Source organism: Xyrauchen texanus, chromosome 15, assembly GCF_025860055.1.
Source record: "Xyrauchen texanus isolate HMW12.3.18 chromosome 15, RBS_HiC_50CHRs, whole genome shotgun sequence".
Lineage (NCBI taxonomy): Eukaryota > Metazoa > Chordata > Actinopteri > Cypriniformes > Catostomidae > Xyrauchen > Xyrauchen texanus.
The window spans coordinates 6,927,621-6,941,646 of NC_068290.1; the positions used below are offsets into that span (position 1 = coordinate 6,927,621).

A 14,026-nucleotide genomic window follows, 5' to 3' on the forward strand; every position below is an offset into this window, starting at 1 on the left:
GCTTAACATTGTCTTTGTGTTTGTTTTTGAGTTGCCACTGTAAGCAATAGACTGGCATGTCTTAAGGTCAATATTAGGTCAAAAATGGCAAAAAAGAAAAAGCTTTCTCTAGAAACTCGTCAGTCAATCATTGTTTTCAGGAATGAAGGCTATACAATGCTTGAAATTGCCTCCCAAAGGTGTTTACTACAGTCTTCAAAGGCAAAGGACACCTGGCTCAAACTAGGACAGAAGGAGATGTGGAAGGCCAGATGTACAAGTAACAAGAGGATAAATACATCAGAATCTCTAGTTTGAGAAACAGACACCTCAAATGTCCACAGATAATTGGAAAAGAGTGTTATGGATCTTAACTCCATTGAGTTTTGTAGGATCAGCTAGACTGTAAGGTGCGTGAAAAGTGCTCCACAAGACCGCCACATCTATGGCAAATGCTAGAGGAAGTGTGGGGTGAAATGTCACCTGAGTATCTGGACAAACTGACAGCTAGAATGCCAAAGATCTGCAAAGCTGTCATTGCTGCACATGGAGGATTTTTTTATGAGAACTCTTTGAAGTAGTTTAAGAAGTTCTTAACATGTTTTTCAAATTGTAATGTGAATTTTTCCACATTATCAATGTCCTGACTGTACATCGTGATCAGTTGAATGTCACTTTGGTGAATAAAAGTACCAATTTCATTCCATAAGAGCAAAATCTGTACATTATTCCAAACTTTTGGCCACCAGTGTATCATGGCAAACATACTGAAAATTAGCACCCAGTCAGTCAATATATTACATTATGAACTGTTTCCACACAAATGCAGTTGATGCAGCGGTCTGAGGTTGTTGTTATCCATTCGCTTGCATTTAAACAGGTCTCCTTGATGACCGTTTCAAGATGGTGCCGTGGTTGATCTATCCGAACCAGCCAAATGAGGCATCTATGTATATCTATGGTGAAAACTACAACTTCACTCGCTAATTTTTTGGAAACCCATCATGTTGAATGTTCAATACTGAATTATGAATTTGGAATAGTCATCACCAGTTCATTCTAAAACGCACACAGACTAGGTTTTTATTTATTTATGCATTTAATAAATTGTGCAGCCCTATAAGGATTGCGAAATTAGACACGTACTTTATGAATCTAAATGGGCAACAAATAAGTGCTTAACAATCATGTAGATATTCATAATATTGCCTGAGTTTTATATTGCCAGCAAAGTCATTGCGATTTAATATATTGTGTATATTCAGTATATCGCATCGCCCTAGTTGGCATCTCACTTTTGTAGCTTCTTCCAAGTAACAACACCACAAATTTAAAATTGGTAGCACAGCCTTTGATGTATATATAAAAAAAGGAAAGTCTTTCCCTTTTAAAGTTGATAAGCTTATCTATTTTGCTATCTTATGCTTATAGATATAGGTTTTTTCTCTTTGTTTTTTCCTTGCTTTGCCTGACTCTGTCAGAATAGGCCTACCGAGTACTTTTTGGGTCATAAGCCACCAGTTTAGAACAACTGGTCTATCTTCTGAGCTTCCTTTCTGTTACTGTCCAAGTTACATTGTACCAAATAAGCATTGTTGACTTGTAAATGTCCTTTGACAGCGTAAGCTTTAGTGTTAATACAATCTGCCTTGGTGTCTCTCGGATTTTCAAACTGTTTTACTCTGCTACTGTCACTTCTAGACTTAAATATGCACAGACTTGCTCATGCAAACAGTCCAACACTTTGTCTGACTACTCTCCTGGCCTCTCTCCATCATTTCCTCATCTTTTTGTCCCCCCAGTCTGTCACGAGGTCCCAGCTGGGATGCAGAGAGAGTGTTTAGTATGCCAGCAGCTCTTCTGAGCCTTTCCTGATTCCCCATAGAAAGCAGGACAGAACATTCGTCCAGCTTACAGAGGGTGGGGGGACAGTGGGAGCAGAGTTTCTAAGATCAGTTCTAGGAATGTCTATCATTTGACCTTGTTTTTATCCAATCCACAGTTGTCCCTTGTCATCCCAGACACATGAGTTGTGCCCCATGCTTGTGTCTGAGGGGTGTGTAGATTTTAGAGCACATGCAGACTGTACATCTAAGCCTTTTGTAATTTAATCCTCACACTAGGGCATATCACAATTGTATTAATTTAATTAATTGATTAATTAACATTATACATTAATTTCATCCCAAATATGTCATGTCAATTCGTTGACATTCCACGTTTTATAGTTAATTAAATTTCTGTGACTGGATTCTGCGATTCCATCTGTGTTTTCTGCTACACGGAAATCATAGGGCTCTAGCTACAGTGATTTATTTTATTTTATTTTCAGTAACCCAAACTATGACAATTCCCAATTTTAATTAAACTTAATTTATGTTAGTAAATTAGATAACTTTAAAAAATTTGCAACAACAATGTTCAATTTGTCACAAACCAAGAGTTTTAAAGGCTTAGTTTACCAAAAATCATCTCCCCCTTTATGTTTTTACAAACCAAACCTTCGCAACTTTATTCCATGCAATATAAGTGAATGATGACTGAGGATGCCATTCTCCCTTATATCGTTTGTGCTCCACCAAAGAAAGTCATATGGGTTTGGAACAACATGACGGTGAGAAAACAATGATAGAATTTTCATTTTGGATGAACTGTCCCTTTAAGTTGAAATGTCATTTCTGCACATCAAACAGAGAGACAAAATTAATTATTTTTAAACCGGTTTCATGAGCAAACAGATAGTCCCACCCAAAACACCATTTGGTGAGCAAACATTGCTGTGATGGGCTGGTTGGGATGCTTTTATAACACTGTGGCACTTATTTTATTTATTTATTTTTGTTTTGTTGAGAAATCTAAGTAGAAAATGACTTTCTTATAGTACATATTAAGCTGGGATAGAAGATAGTATTTTTCCATAAATAATTGCACAAATTTACATGATCATCAAATGTAACATTGGCCCGAAAATCTCTCAGACCATCCTTATTGATGAGCCCTGACTGGGTGAGCATTCAGCACTTGCAGGAACCAATGTAGATAGCGGTAGATCTATGAATGAGGTCCGTTAGAGAGCTGGGGGTTGGGTGGGATCTTGAAGAAGGGATTGAGGAAGGAGTAGGGGGTCTAGGGGCCTTTAGAAGCCATGGGTGAATGGGAAGGCCATGGCTGCTTTGTTCTGGCTAGAGGTCGAAAGGCCGTGGGGAAGAGTGGAACAAACAGAAATTTACAGGACTGCATGAGGTGATTGTGGGAGAGGAAACTTTCTTATGGTCATAAATGGCAGGGCAAGAATGAAAAACAAGAACCTGCCAGTGTGGAACTATATAATCTTATTTTAACCCTTGTGTGACCTTCGGGACATTTTTGTCTTTTTCATTTGAGTTGAAATGTAGCCTCAAGTGAAGACCAAAGTTTTGCAGGGCTAAACAAAATTTTATGTAATTGCTATACACATAGCAAATTGGACTGCTTTCTATTTAAGTAAAAGTGGCAGGTTTCTCTTCAAGAACAAAAGTTGCTCAGCTTTTTGGCAGGAGAGACGGTTCCTCTTTTCATCAAGAACATGAGATGCTGCACTGAATAGTCTCTCTCTCTGTGCTGGTACTTGGGGCAGATAAATACCTGTGTGCAATCCGCGCAAGCAATGGAAAGCGATATTTGTTCATGTACCAGTAGTCAAGAGGATTGTTGCGTTCACGTGATATGAGTGTGAAGCTATCGTCTGTGTTCCACAACTGCTTTCTGGTCCTTGAATAATGTATAACGTGCTAGGAAGGGCAACCGGTGGACTTCCTTGTGCCTTCCTCGCAGACTGCATAGTATGTGTATAGGTAGCGGTGGTAGAGCTTTGAAATATTTCCACACAGCTGACATCGGCATTTGCTTAGTAGTTCCATGATAATGGCTAGATCGATCGAGAGTGAAACCTGAGCACTGAGGGGCAGGGAGGTATATATTTTCGGCTTGTATTTTCAGCCTTTTTTCTCTTTCGGCCAAAACAAAAAATGCCATTTTTGTCCGAAAATTTTCGGTGGCCGAAATTTTGGTGCATCCCTTACATTTTGCCAAAGGTGTGTATTTTTGGGGGAATTTTTATATTTCAACCTCATTTCCTATAATACATCTATAATACACTGTGTACACAAAATAGTTACACTAAGGGTCTTCAGGACAAAACTGTCCCCATTTTAACCAATTAAAACTGCAATATTTGATCCCAGTGCCGTTAAAGCAAACAATCATGAATTTTATGATATTATGTTTTCATTCCGGAGCCCTGGCTTCAAAGTTATTTTTTTTTAATATTTTCCACCAGATGGCACCATTTTTCTCATGTTTAACCTATGGAGCAAATATATGCTTTTTTCCTATTTTCTGTTTGCTGTATTATAGAGCACTGCAGGCCAATTGAATAAATGATGCAAATAAAATTGTGTGGGTGTGTTTGTATGGATGTCAGAGTGTGTTTTGTATGTGTGTTGAGAAACGTGTGTAAAAAAACAACAGTGGCATTATGTAAACAAACTGGAGTATAAAGGGTTAAAATCCTGAAAATGAATGAATATTTGGTAGTTATGATCAGGGCTGATTTTGGTTAAAAAAAATTAACTAATTGAAAGTGGAAAATAATATTAATATATAATATTATTATGGCAGTGTTTTGACGTGGACATTGTCCTCGAAGGACCTCTGAGTAACTTTTATTTTTATTGATGCACAAGGGTTAAAGGAGTGGCTCTTAACTGGATATGTGAAAATCTACGTTTAGAGCTGTTTAGTCATGATGTCAATTTGTAGGCCAATCCAGAAGGCTAATTCACTATGGATTCCCTTGAGAATTTACTTGGATTTTTTGAATAATGTTTTTCAATTTATTATTATTGAAACAAGGTCTGTGATTATTCTCATAATATTCTCTCTTAATTATTTTCAAAAATTCAATATATTCAATAAATCTATATTTATTTTATTAATCAAAGGCAGCACAACAAGTAGCCTAACATGAAGTATAAAAACATTATATTTTATACATTTTCCATGATACAGTAATGAGAAGACTGCATTTTGCATTAGAATTGGGAAGGAAATGTGCTTGTTTTTCTGTAATTAATGTGACATTCCTGAAATACTGTTGACATTGTTAATATTTAAAAACTTATAGAAAATATGAATAAGCAATTAAAGACAAACTTTAAAAAAAGTGTTAGATCTATTTCATGCAACATATAGTTGATGTTGGACTATCATATTCAGAATGAGCTTTATTGCTAAGTATGCTTCCACATACAAGGAGTTTTTCTTGGTGACAGAAGCTTCCAGTGCACAAACAATACAACAACAAGACTTAGAATATTTTAAAATAAATTATTATTATTATTGATGTCACCAAGAAAATTCAGCTGTATGAGCAACGCGCAGTTTATACAGTGAAGAAAACACTTCAGTAGGTAGAACAACACAAACATGAGTTACGTTCTTGCGTTCAAAACACTTGAAGGAGCGCAAATGCGAACTCACGGGATCTCAAGATGTGTTTAAAGATTGAGTATTAAACTACATTTAACTTGACACAGTGACCTAAACGTTTTATGTTTATGATGCAGCGCACCCGAGACGCTACACAAGCATGTCTGATGCAGGTGTATATTGACGGGTTTTTAAACAAGCCCTCATAATAAATCTCCAACTGATTGACAAATTCACTTGTGAAATGGATTGCTGTGAACTGTATGCCAATGATTGACTTATGATCAATAACATGGTAGTAAACAATACATTGTATTCTAAAGCCGCTTTTTGAATTGTCTTCTCAATGAAACACTTTTGCTACAAGAATATTGAATATTTTTTATTTTATCTATATTTCAATATATATATATTGAAATATTTAAAGATAACTATGTATAATTATTTCATCATGATATATTGAATTATTGTTATATGAGGGGCTTTCTCTGCAAATATTTATATATGCGATTAATCACGATTAATTAATCGGGACACCGTGTAATTAATTCGATTTAAAATATTAATCGATTGACAGCCCTACCATAAATGTATAGCTTATTAAGAATAACTTTATTGTTAACAAGTATACTGGATAATGTAGCAGCAAAATTAACACTAATTCCAGTATAAGTCATCAGAAGAACTTTTTATATTTTCAACTTGTATCTGGACTTCAGAAGGATTCAGATCTCTTTTTTTTGTTCAATTTAGTTGTAAGATATCAGCTCACTTTTCATTCATAGTTATTTTTTGGAACCAATTCAACTTAACTTTAAATATAATTTGTAAACGAATGATGATGATGATGATAATAATAATAAAAATAATATATTGTAATAGTAATATATAATAATATATCTCAGTCGTGCACCTTTTGTCACAGATCCACCAGTCTCTCTCTTTCTTCCTCACTGTCATTGGGCTCACGCTCCCCTGAGTTCTGTTTATGTGCACCTGCATATCATTAGTGGCTAATCAAGGACTGCACACACACTCTTTGTCTGTTCTCATTGATAGTATCTCTGAGACTCCACACCTTTTTACCGTCAAACAGCTGTGTCTTCATTATTGCCTGCAAGTATCATAAAACTGTTGTGAGTTATTTGTTCAACGTGTCTATACCCTGTCTGGTTATTACTCCTACTATTTGCCACTCTGCTCAACTGGATTTACTCACAATGTTTACATCACTGTTTCAATAATCTGTTCAATAAACCCTGCTACTGAGTTCATATCTCTGCCTCCACGAGTCTCTCTGTGACACCTTAAACTTTTTAAACCCTCACACTTTTATTTTGACATTCTGAACTCTCCAGGAAGTCCTGTATGTGTCTGTTTTTAGGAAAGTTCACAGTAGTTAAATTTGGCTTCTTATTCAAATTCTGGTAAAATGCACCTCCGGTGCCATTCTAAATGCATAAAAGTGAACCAAACTATTGAGCATCTACATCTGAGAAGTTGTTTGAGAGTAGCGCTCAAATATTGCGCACCGCGTGAAGGCAAAAAATAGCTGGAGCTGCGCATGCATTTTATATATTTACTATAAACACAGCCTTTTGTGATTCACAGAGCTATCACACTTCAAGTGGCTTTGAATAAAATGCACGAGTCATATGAACTACTTCAACTGTGTTTTAATGTTTCTTTTATGTCATTTTTGAGCTTGACGGTAACTAACATGACTAACACACAGTATCGGATTTGGATCAGGCTCGTCGGACCGATGCCCAGTTCATTAAAAAATGTCAGTATCGGAGCCGATATCTGATCGGTGCATCCCTACAGTGTCCCTGTTTTTCATGTTTTCAATTACACCTATTGCTTAGATTGGGCTTTCTCTAATATGGCATCTGCTCATAATCCAGTCTTCTGCAGGTTTTTCTTCCCATGATTTTGGGAAAAGCTGCTTAGTCTTGGAGGTTTGGAGGTGGGGTTTTGGGTGGTGACTCTTCAAGACAATTGACAATAGCCTCTATAGCATCTTCTGCTTGAGTGACTTGATGGCTGCTGTCCTATTGTGTTGTTTTGAGGTCAGATCCAGGACACCTGCTGTGAGCAACATTGACTGTGAAACAATAATCGTAATGTCCAGTTCCAGTTTGATGACATCTGAGGGTCATGTTTTGAAGTCATTAGTGCTGTTACCACTATCAATCTGTCCAAACCCATTCTGTTTACCTGCAGTTTATCCTTCAGAGTATGTAAAGAAGAATAGATACAGCTTGTGTACATATGGTGTAAAAGTGCGTCTTTTCGGTTGAATTCCATGCTGATTAATGTTGATTTAACATTTTGTTGATTGATATATGTTAAGTTAATAATCAATATGAAGTTAATATCTTAATAATTATATCCATACCCTGTATAAATCCTAATAAAATTATTTACTCTCCCAAAAAATTATTATTATATATCATTATATTTTTACTAAAACATGGGGATGAGGGAGGGGCAGATGAAGAGGCGTACTCCAGGTATAATTTATTGTGCAACCAAAATACAAATTATGTCGATTAGGGCAGTGTTTCCCAACCACTGTGCACACCGTGAAAGATTGTAAAATTCCACAAAATAAATAAATGCATTGAAAAAATAATAATAATAATTTCAGGGATACAAACTCCTCACCTTACGGAGAAATTTGCCGTTTTGAAGCCATAATCGGTCACTTTTGTGATTGTGTAGAGCAATGATTAATCTGCAAAAGTGAGTGATATTTATACACATTAATGGTCTCTCTTGTGACCGCTTCAGAATACATTGAAGTCTATGAAGTAACGTCACACCAAAGTGTTTTTCACACACACGTTTCTGCTTCACCAATAATGTCTTTGAGAGTACTAAGCAACAAGAAATATTTAAAAACTGTCCAAATTTGTGAAGTGACATTTGAATGTGTCATAATTTCTTTTAATTAAATATTACCTTATCCTTTACGAATATCAGAGACCCCAGTTATTGAGCTCATTTAAATTCACCAAGAAAACGCTTCAACCTGAACATTTCATTAGTCCTTTTATTACTTTCTGCTATCAAAGCAACTGCAAACTTTTTTTTCTCTCTCTTCCAAATACATGTTTTCAATGTTTATTGTGCGCACCTCACGCTTTTTATGTGACAAGCTCGTAAAATCGCCCCTCTGTGATGCTTTCTGTCACTCTTGTCATGTGGAGGGCGATGCGCCGCTTGACGCTGGGTTCAGCCTCCAGAACCAAATTAAACCAACATCTGTCCGAGTCAAAGATGCTAAATGTAATGACAATTGCCTCAGTATCAGTCTCCCTTGATGCGTTTGATTACGCACAGGCGAGTTTAAGTCGATGCGGACCAGGTGGAACATTTTGAGTTGTCAATTGAGTTTTGTTCAGTTCATTTTTTATGTGTTCATAGTTTAATCGTATTTGTTTTTTTGTAATATTGCATTGTTCATATGTCGTGTTTTAGTGGCCTTCGCTATCACTGTGGGGGAAAAAACATTAATCTGCTTGGTGTGGTGTCTCTGTTCATCCGTTCTCTTCATAAATACATAAATGCATTATCTGCTATATGCTCGTCCTGTAAATTCATGATTGAAAATGAAAACATGAAATAAAAGCTATTTAATGTCTTATCATTAAAATATGAAAATTAAAATGACAGGTAATAATAGATTATGACAGATTTTTTACGACCCTGTCCGTCAAAATGACGGATGATGAGAAAGTCTAACGCATAAAGAAATGTGTTAGTCTAACGCTAAAAATGTTTAAAAAAAAATTCCATAGGCGAATTTCAAACATTACAAGTAAACACGCTAAGATGGACAGAAAACATGGACCAGTTCTTGAAAAGGAAAAATATTGACGATGGTTAGCATATGTGGGAGTGTGCTGAAGAAATGTTTTGTCGTAAAAAGTGTGCCGTGGCAGAAAAAAGGTTGGGGAAACACTGGATTAGGGCCTATCTTTGAACTGTTGTCATTAATTTGTTGCCAATAACAGATTCCAAAAACAGTTCCTAAAGCTACTATCGGCTGTGATTTTAATCTGCAAAAACTATAAACCGGTCAACCTCTCATTAAAACAATTGTATTAACACTCATATTCTCTAGTCGCAAGACAAACGGGGAGTGCGAAATAGGTATGTGTATCGACACTGTTTAGGAAAGATAATGGCAATATAAATAAGGAAACATAAATAATAATTACTTAAATTATTACAATATTCACAATGTTGCTTAATTTTTAATCATCAGAAGTATAGCATAAAAAAGTGATGTGTTGGCTAGCCCTATTTATGAATCTCAATTCAAACTGAATTATGACCATCAAGGTCAGTTGGCACAGTAATGTTGTGTGTACATGTGGGAAATACTACTCTCAGGATCTGACAGGCCAGATAGACGGCAGGAGGCAGTGACACGAGTGTGTGTGTTTGTGACCTATTTTATTCAGCGAACCTAAAGGAATGATAAAGACTTCTGTTTCTTGGCGTGGTCATTACTAGCAAGATCACATACACACAAACACTGTGTGATACTTGCGCAAGCACAGCCAGTGCTGTTACTATAGATACGCTGCCCACATGATGGTAGAGACTTTGACAGCACGAATTTGCTATAATAAGCCTCTCTCTTGCTCACTCTCTTGTCTACTGTATATCAGCGCAATTCGGCCGCTTCTAAATGACAGCTGACAACTGTAACCGGGACAACTGCTAGCAGTGTTACTATGGTGACCCATAGCCATCTACTTTTCAAGGCAAGTCAGTCCACATGGCGACCATCTTTAGAACGCTGCTGGGCAGTTTTTTTTTTTAATGAATACAAGCAGCATAAAAGTACTCCTATTGTCTACTTGAATTGGGAAAAACTGAAATTTCCAAAGCAGTTGGTCAAGATTAAGATCAAAGAACATATTTCAAATCAGCAGTTAAATGGGACAAGAATGGTTTCATTTTTATGGATTGTTAGCAAAGTTCATGCTAAAAAAAGTATTTTTTTGATTGGTCTAACTTATGCGCATTAGCATTCTCGAGTTGACTGACAATGTTTGTTTCTAAAAGATGATTGGCTCTTTTACCAGTAAAGCGGGACTTCATTTTCTACGTCCGCATTCTAATTTCTCCCAATGATTGTGAAAATACCGGTGCTCCGTGTCCAGCTAAACCGTTTCTGCATTTACTATTTTCATGCAGTATCATATTTATATACCATGGTATTTACATGGTACTGAAAATGTCAGTTACATCAGTGAATACCACGGTAATACTGCAATGGTTGTGGTATACTCTTCAAACTGTTCCGTTTGAAATCAGGGTCTACAGTTGAAATTTAGCTTCAAGCTAATAATGTTACTATATATATATATTGTGAACTGTCCCTGGAAAAAAAAAACTAATTAAATAATTAGTGGGTTGACACATTTCTGAACACTCAACAATGCACGAAATCCAGCTTGTGTAGCTTGAAGTGTTTGAGTTAATTTACTTATATAGAGTTTTGTTCGTCCTGCTAACATTTGTAGCTAAGTAAGTTCCATTTCGTGCGTAACACATAAACTCACATTAAGTATGTACAATGGGCTGCAAACTTGCAATGCGCTGGCCAACACTCATGTCTGTGTTTGTACATGTTTGTTTCTGGGCTAAAAATCTTTTTTAGGTGGCTGAACTTCACACGGGCCAAAAATCCTCCCTACAAAAACACAAGCCATTCCTACATCACATGTTGCCATGGTTGCAGAATACTCCCCATACCAGAGAATTCCTGGCTGGAGGTCTCATGGCCTCTTTGGCCCAATCCCTCTATATGTTTACTGCTATCTGCAGGACAGCTTTATATAAGACTCCCCTTGTGTTCACTGACTATTTTGTTTCATTTACATTTCAATAAAAGGCAGTCTTAAAAGGTTTATGCCGGTATCTTTGTTTTTCTCTTGTTTTTAATTTCATTGGCAAGAATGTGCTCTCTCGATTTATTAGCCTATGCTATATAGCGGTCACCACTACAAACAACTGGAAATGGCATAGAAATATACTAGTTAAAAGGTGTGGAACCCTGGGTTTATTTTGAACCTATTTGGTCAACCATGAGCCTTGTGCATCCAAACTTAGAACTTGCTCTCTGACTAGCTCATCCATGCATTTCCATAATCCTCATGTGTGTATTTAGCCTAGTGTTTAGGCTATGGCAGGCCCTTCTCTGTGCATGAGATCATAACTCAGACTCATGGCTGACATTAAATGGCCTTTATTCTCTTTTTGTGTCAAGTGTCAGGACCCCAGTGGGTTCGGAAATGCGCCATGTTTGTGAGAGCGATGACCCTGGCAGACATGTCTGGTAAGTGCCTCTCTGCAGCCAAACGCACCACACGCACAGGGTGGGATCAACTCCGATTCTGTTTTAACTAATTTAAGATTAAACATTGCATTAATGCCTTTGGTAAAGATACAATTTACTGAATCACAGGGTTTGAACCCATCACTGCCTGAACCTCCGTTTATGTGCATATAGTTTTGGCCTAATTGTTTTTGTGTGCATGCTTTGCAATATGTCTGCATAATTTTTACCTTGTCTTTAATGTTCACATTGTACGATTTTGGCCTTGTTTTTTGCTGTCTGAGACTAGATTTCTCTTGTAAGGCAAAAGCGACACTCATTGATCACTTGGTGTGAAATGTTCACTGACGGTCGATTACTTGCCTTTGAGGAATCTAACCCTCCGACGAAGATAAAATACACAGGCAGCACTATCAGTTTGCATGACTGGGAGCAAAGTCTTGGCTTTGTGTATTGTACAGTTTTGACAAATGGTGTGTTTAAGTCCTCATGGGAAGTTCATACTTACAAGGTCGGAAATCGTAAATACGATGTGATATTCGTTCAAGTGATTTTAGTTGGGAAGAACTTACTAGTTTTACAATTTCATATTTCTTTCAATCTTTTTCACTTAATAGTGAAGGCAGGAAGTTTTTTAGCACCCATGCAACAAAATGAAGAGCAAAGCCATGCGTTATGTTTGTAATGAATGCTTTCCATATTTTAGCATTCTTGTGCTGCAACATATAGTGATGGGAAATGTTTTGTTGCAAGCTTGCTTGTCGTTAAAAAAATCTGCTAAATTACAAATTTTTGGCAAGTTTTATCATTATTCTTCATTAAAAGTACAAAAAATGCAGACAAACTAAACTGCAAACTTAAAATCCTCAAGTAAAACTCAATTATTACCAGTAATAATTTGCCTCTGCCATGATTTTTAAATCAACACACCCCCAACTCGGAAAGCCTTGGCTGGAAGAAAATCCAGAGTTTCCCACTCGTAATTATGACATTGTCCTGGCATTCATGTGGGTTTAACTCGTAAATACGATCATACCGATATGACTTGAATGCACCAATAATGTCACACAGTGTTCTATGGCTTTTACCCAAGAGCTCACTGGGATAATAACGTACTGTCTGACAAGCAACAATCATAAAAGTTCTTGAGCTAAGCGCAACAAATGGAAACATTTTAAGTTGTCTCGGGACAGGTTTTTAAAAGTTAAAGTTATTTTTAACTTTACAAGGAATCTAAACAAATTTGGTGCTCTGGCACAAGACTGACATCCAAAAAACAATACTGAGAATGGCACAAGTGCTCTGTCATATGAGCAGCCCCCTCTTCTTGTGAACAGCTGACTGGGCCTGGCGTTAACCCAACGTTCACATCACCACATCAAATATTCAACAGGTGCCTCTGAACTTACGCTTTTGTGTCTGAGACAGTAAGAAAGGCAATATCAATAGACGAGGATGTGAAGACGGTGAGTTTACTTGGAAATTACCAAGAAAAGCCCACCCATCCAATTTTACCTGTAGAGGATCCATCGACAGAAGCTGAAGGTGTTTAGGGATCAGACCCTTGTCTGATCCATTTGAATCAGTGGAGCAATGACCTAGGGAGGTGATGACAGCTATGGCTGGATAATAGTGATGCCAGTACTTCTCTTGTTGACCTCCAGAAGTCCTGTCACGGGATCAGCCACACAGGGGACCGAAATGTTCAAGAGGAAGAGAGTGCTCAAGGTATGAGCCAGTCTGAAAAAGAGAAAGATTCAAGATTGTGGAAACATTTGTGTGCTTTATCTTGTGTGTGCAGGGTTTGATTGGGTGAACTTGAGTGTTGTGTTTTAATCTTTAAAGTTCAAGATTTGAAGCAGCTGTCAAGAGCAACTTGTGTTCCAACGGTGTCTGTCATAGAAACATGAACCGGTCATGGAGAACGCATCTGAGGTTACAAGAGGAGAGGCAACATGGACCAGCAGTTTTCCCAGGCTTTGTTGTGTCTTTACATTCTCGATGAGAGGGTTTGGTGCGATAGAAGCAGAAAACAGATTGGTTAAACAAACATTTTTTTTTGCCATCAACAGAGCCTAGGGCGGTTTGACATTTTAGGACACCAATTTCAGTGATATCTGTCAGGTAGTCCATAAAATCACTTAATAGAGCACCATTAAGTTGTCTTTTTGTCTGTGAATGTTATGCCTACTTTATCGAACAGCAGAGGAAATGATT

The 14,026-nt window shown here is 37.1% G+C and overlaps 1 protein-coding gene across 3 annotated transcripts in view; it reads left to right on the forward strand.

Annotated features, from left to right (window-relative positions):
• Positions 1 to 14,026, forward strand: part of LOC127656207 (rho GTPase-activating protein 33-like) — a 62,934-nt gene that overhangs the window by 9,830 nt on the left and 39,078 nt on the right. The window contains exon 2 of one of the 3 annotated variants that reach the window (XM_052144405.1): positions 11,741 to 11,809. The exons of the other annotated variants lie outside the window; for them this stretch is intronic. The gene's annotated coding sequence lies outside the window, so the exon portion shown is untranslated. The remainder of the gene's footprint in view (positions 1 to 11,740; positions 11,810 to 14,026) is intronic. 3 annotated transcript variants of the gene reach the window in all.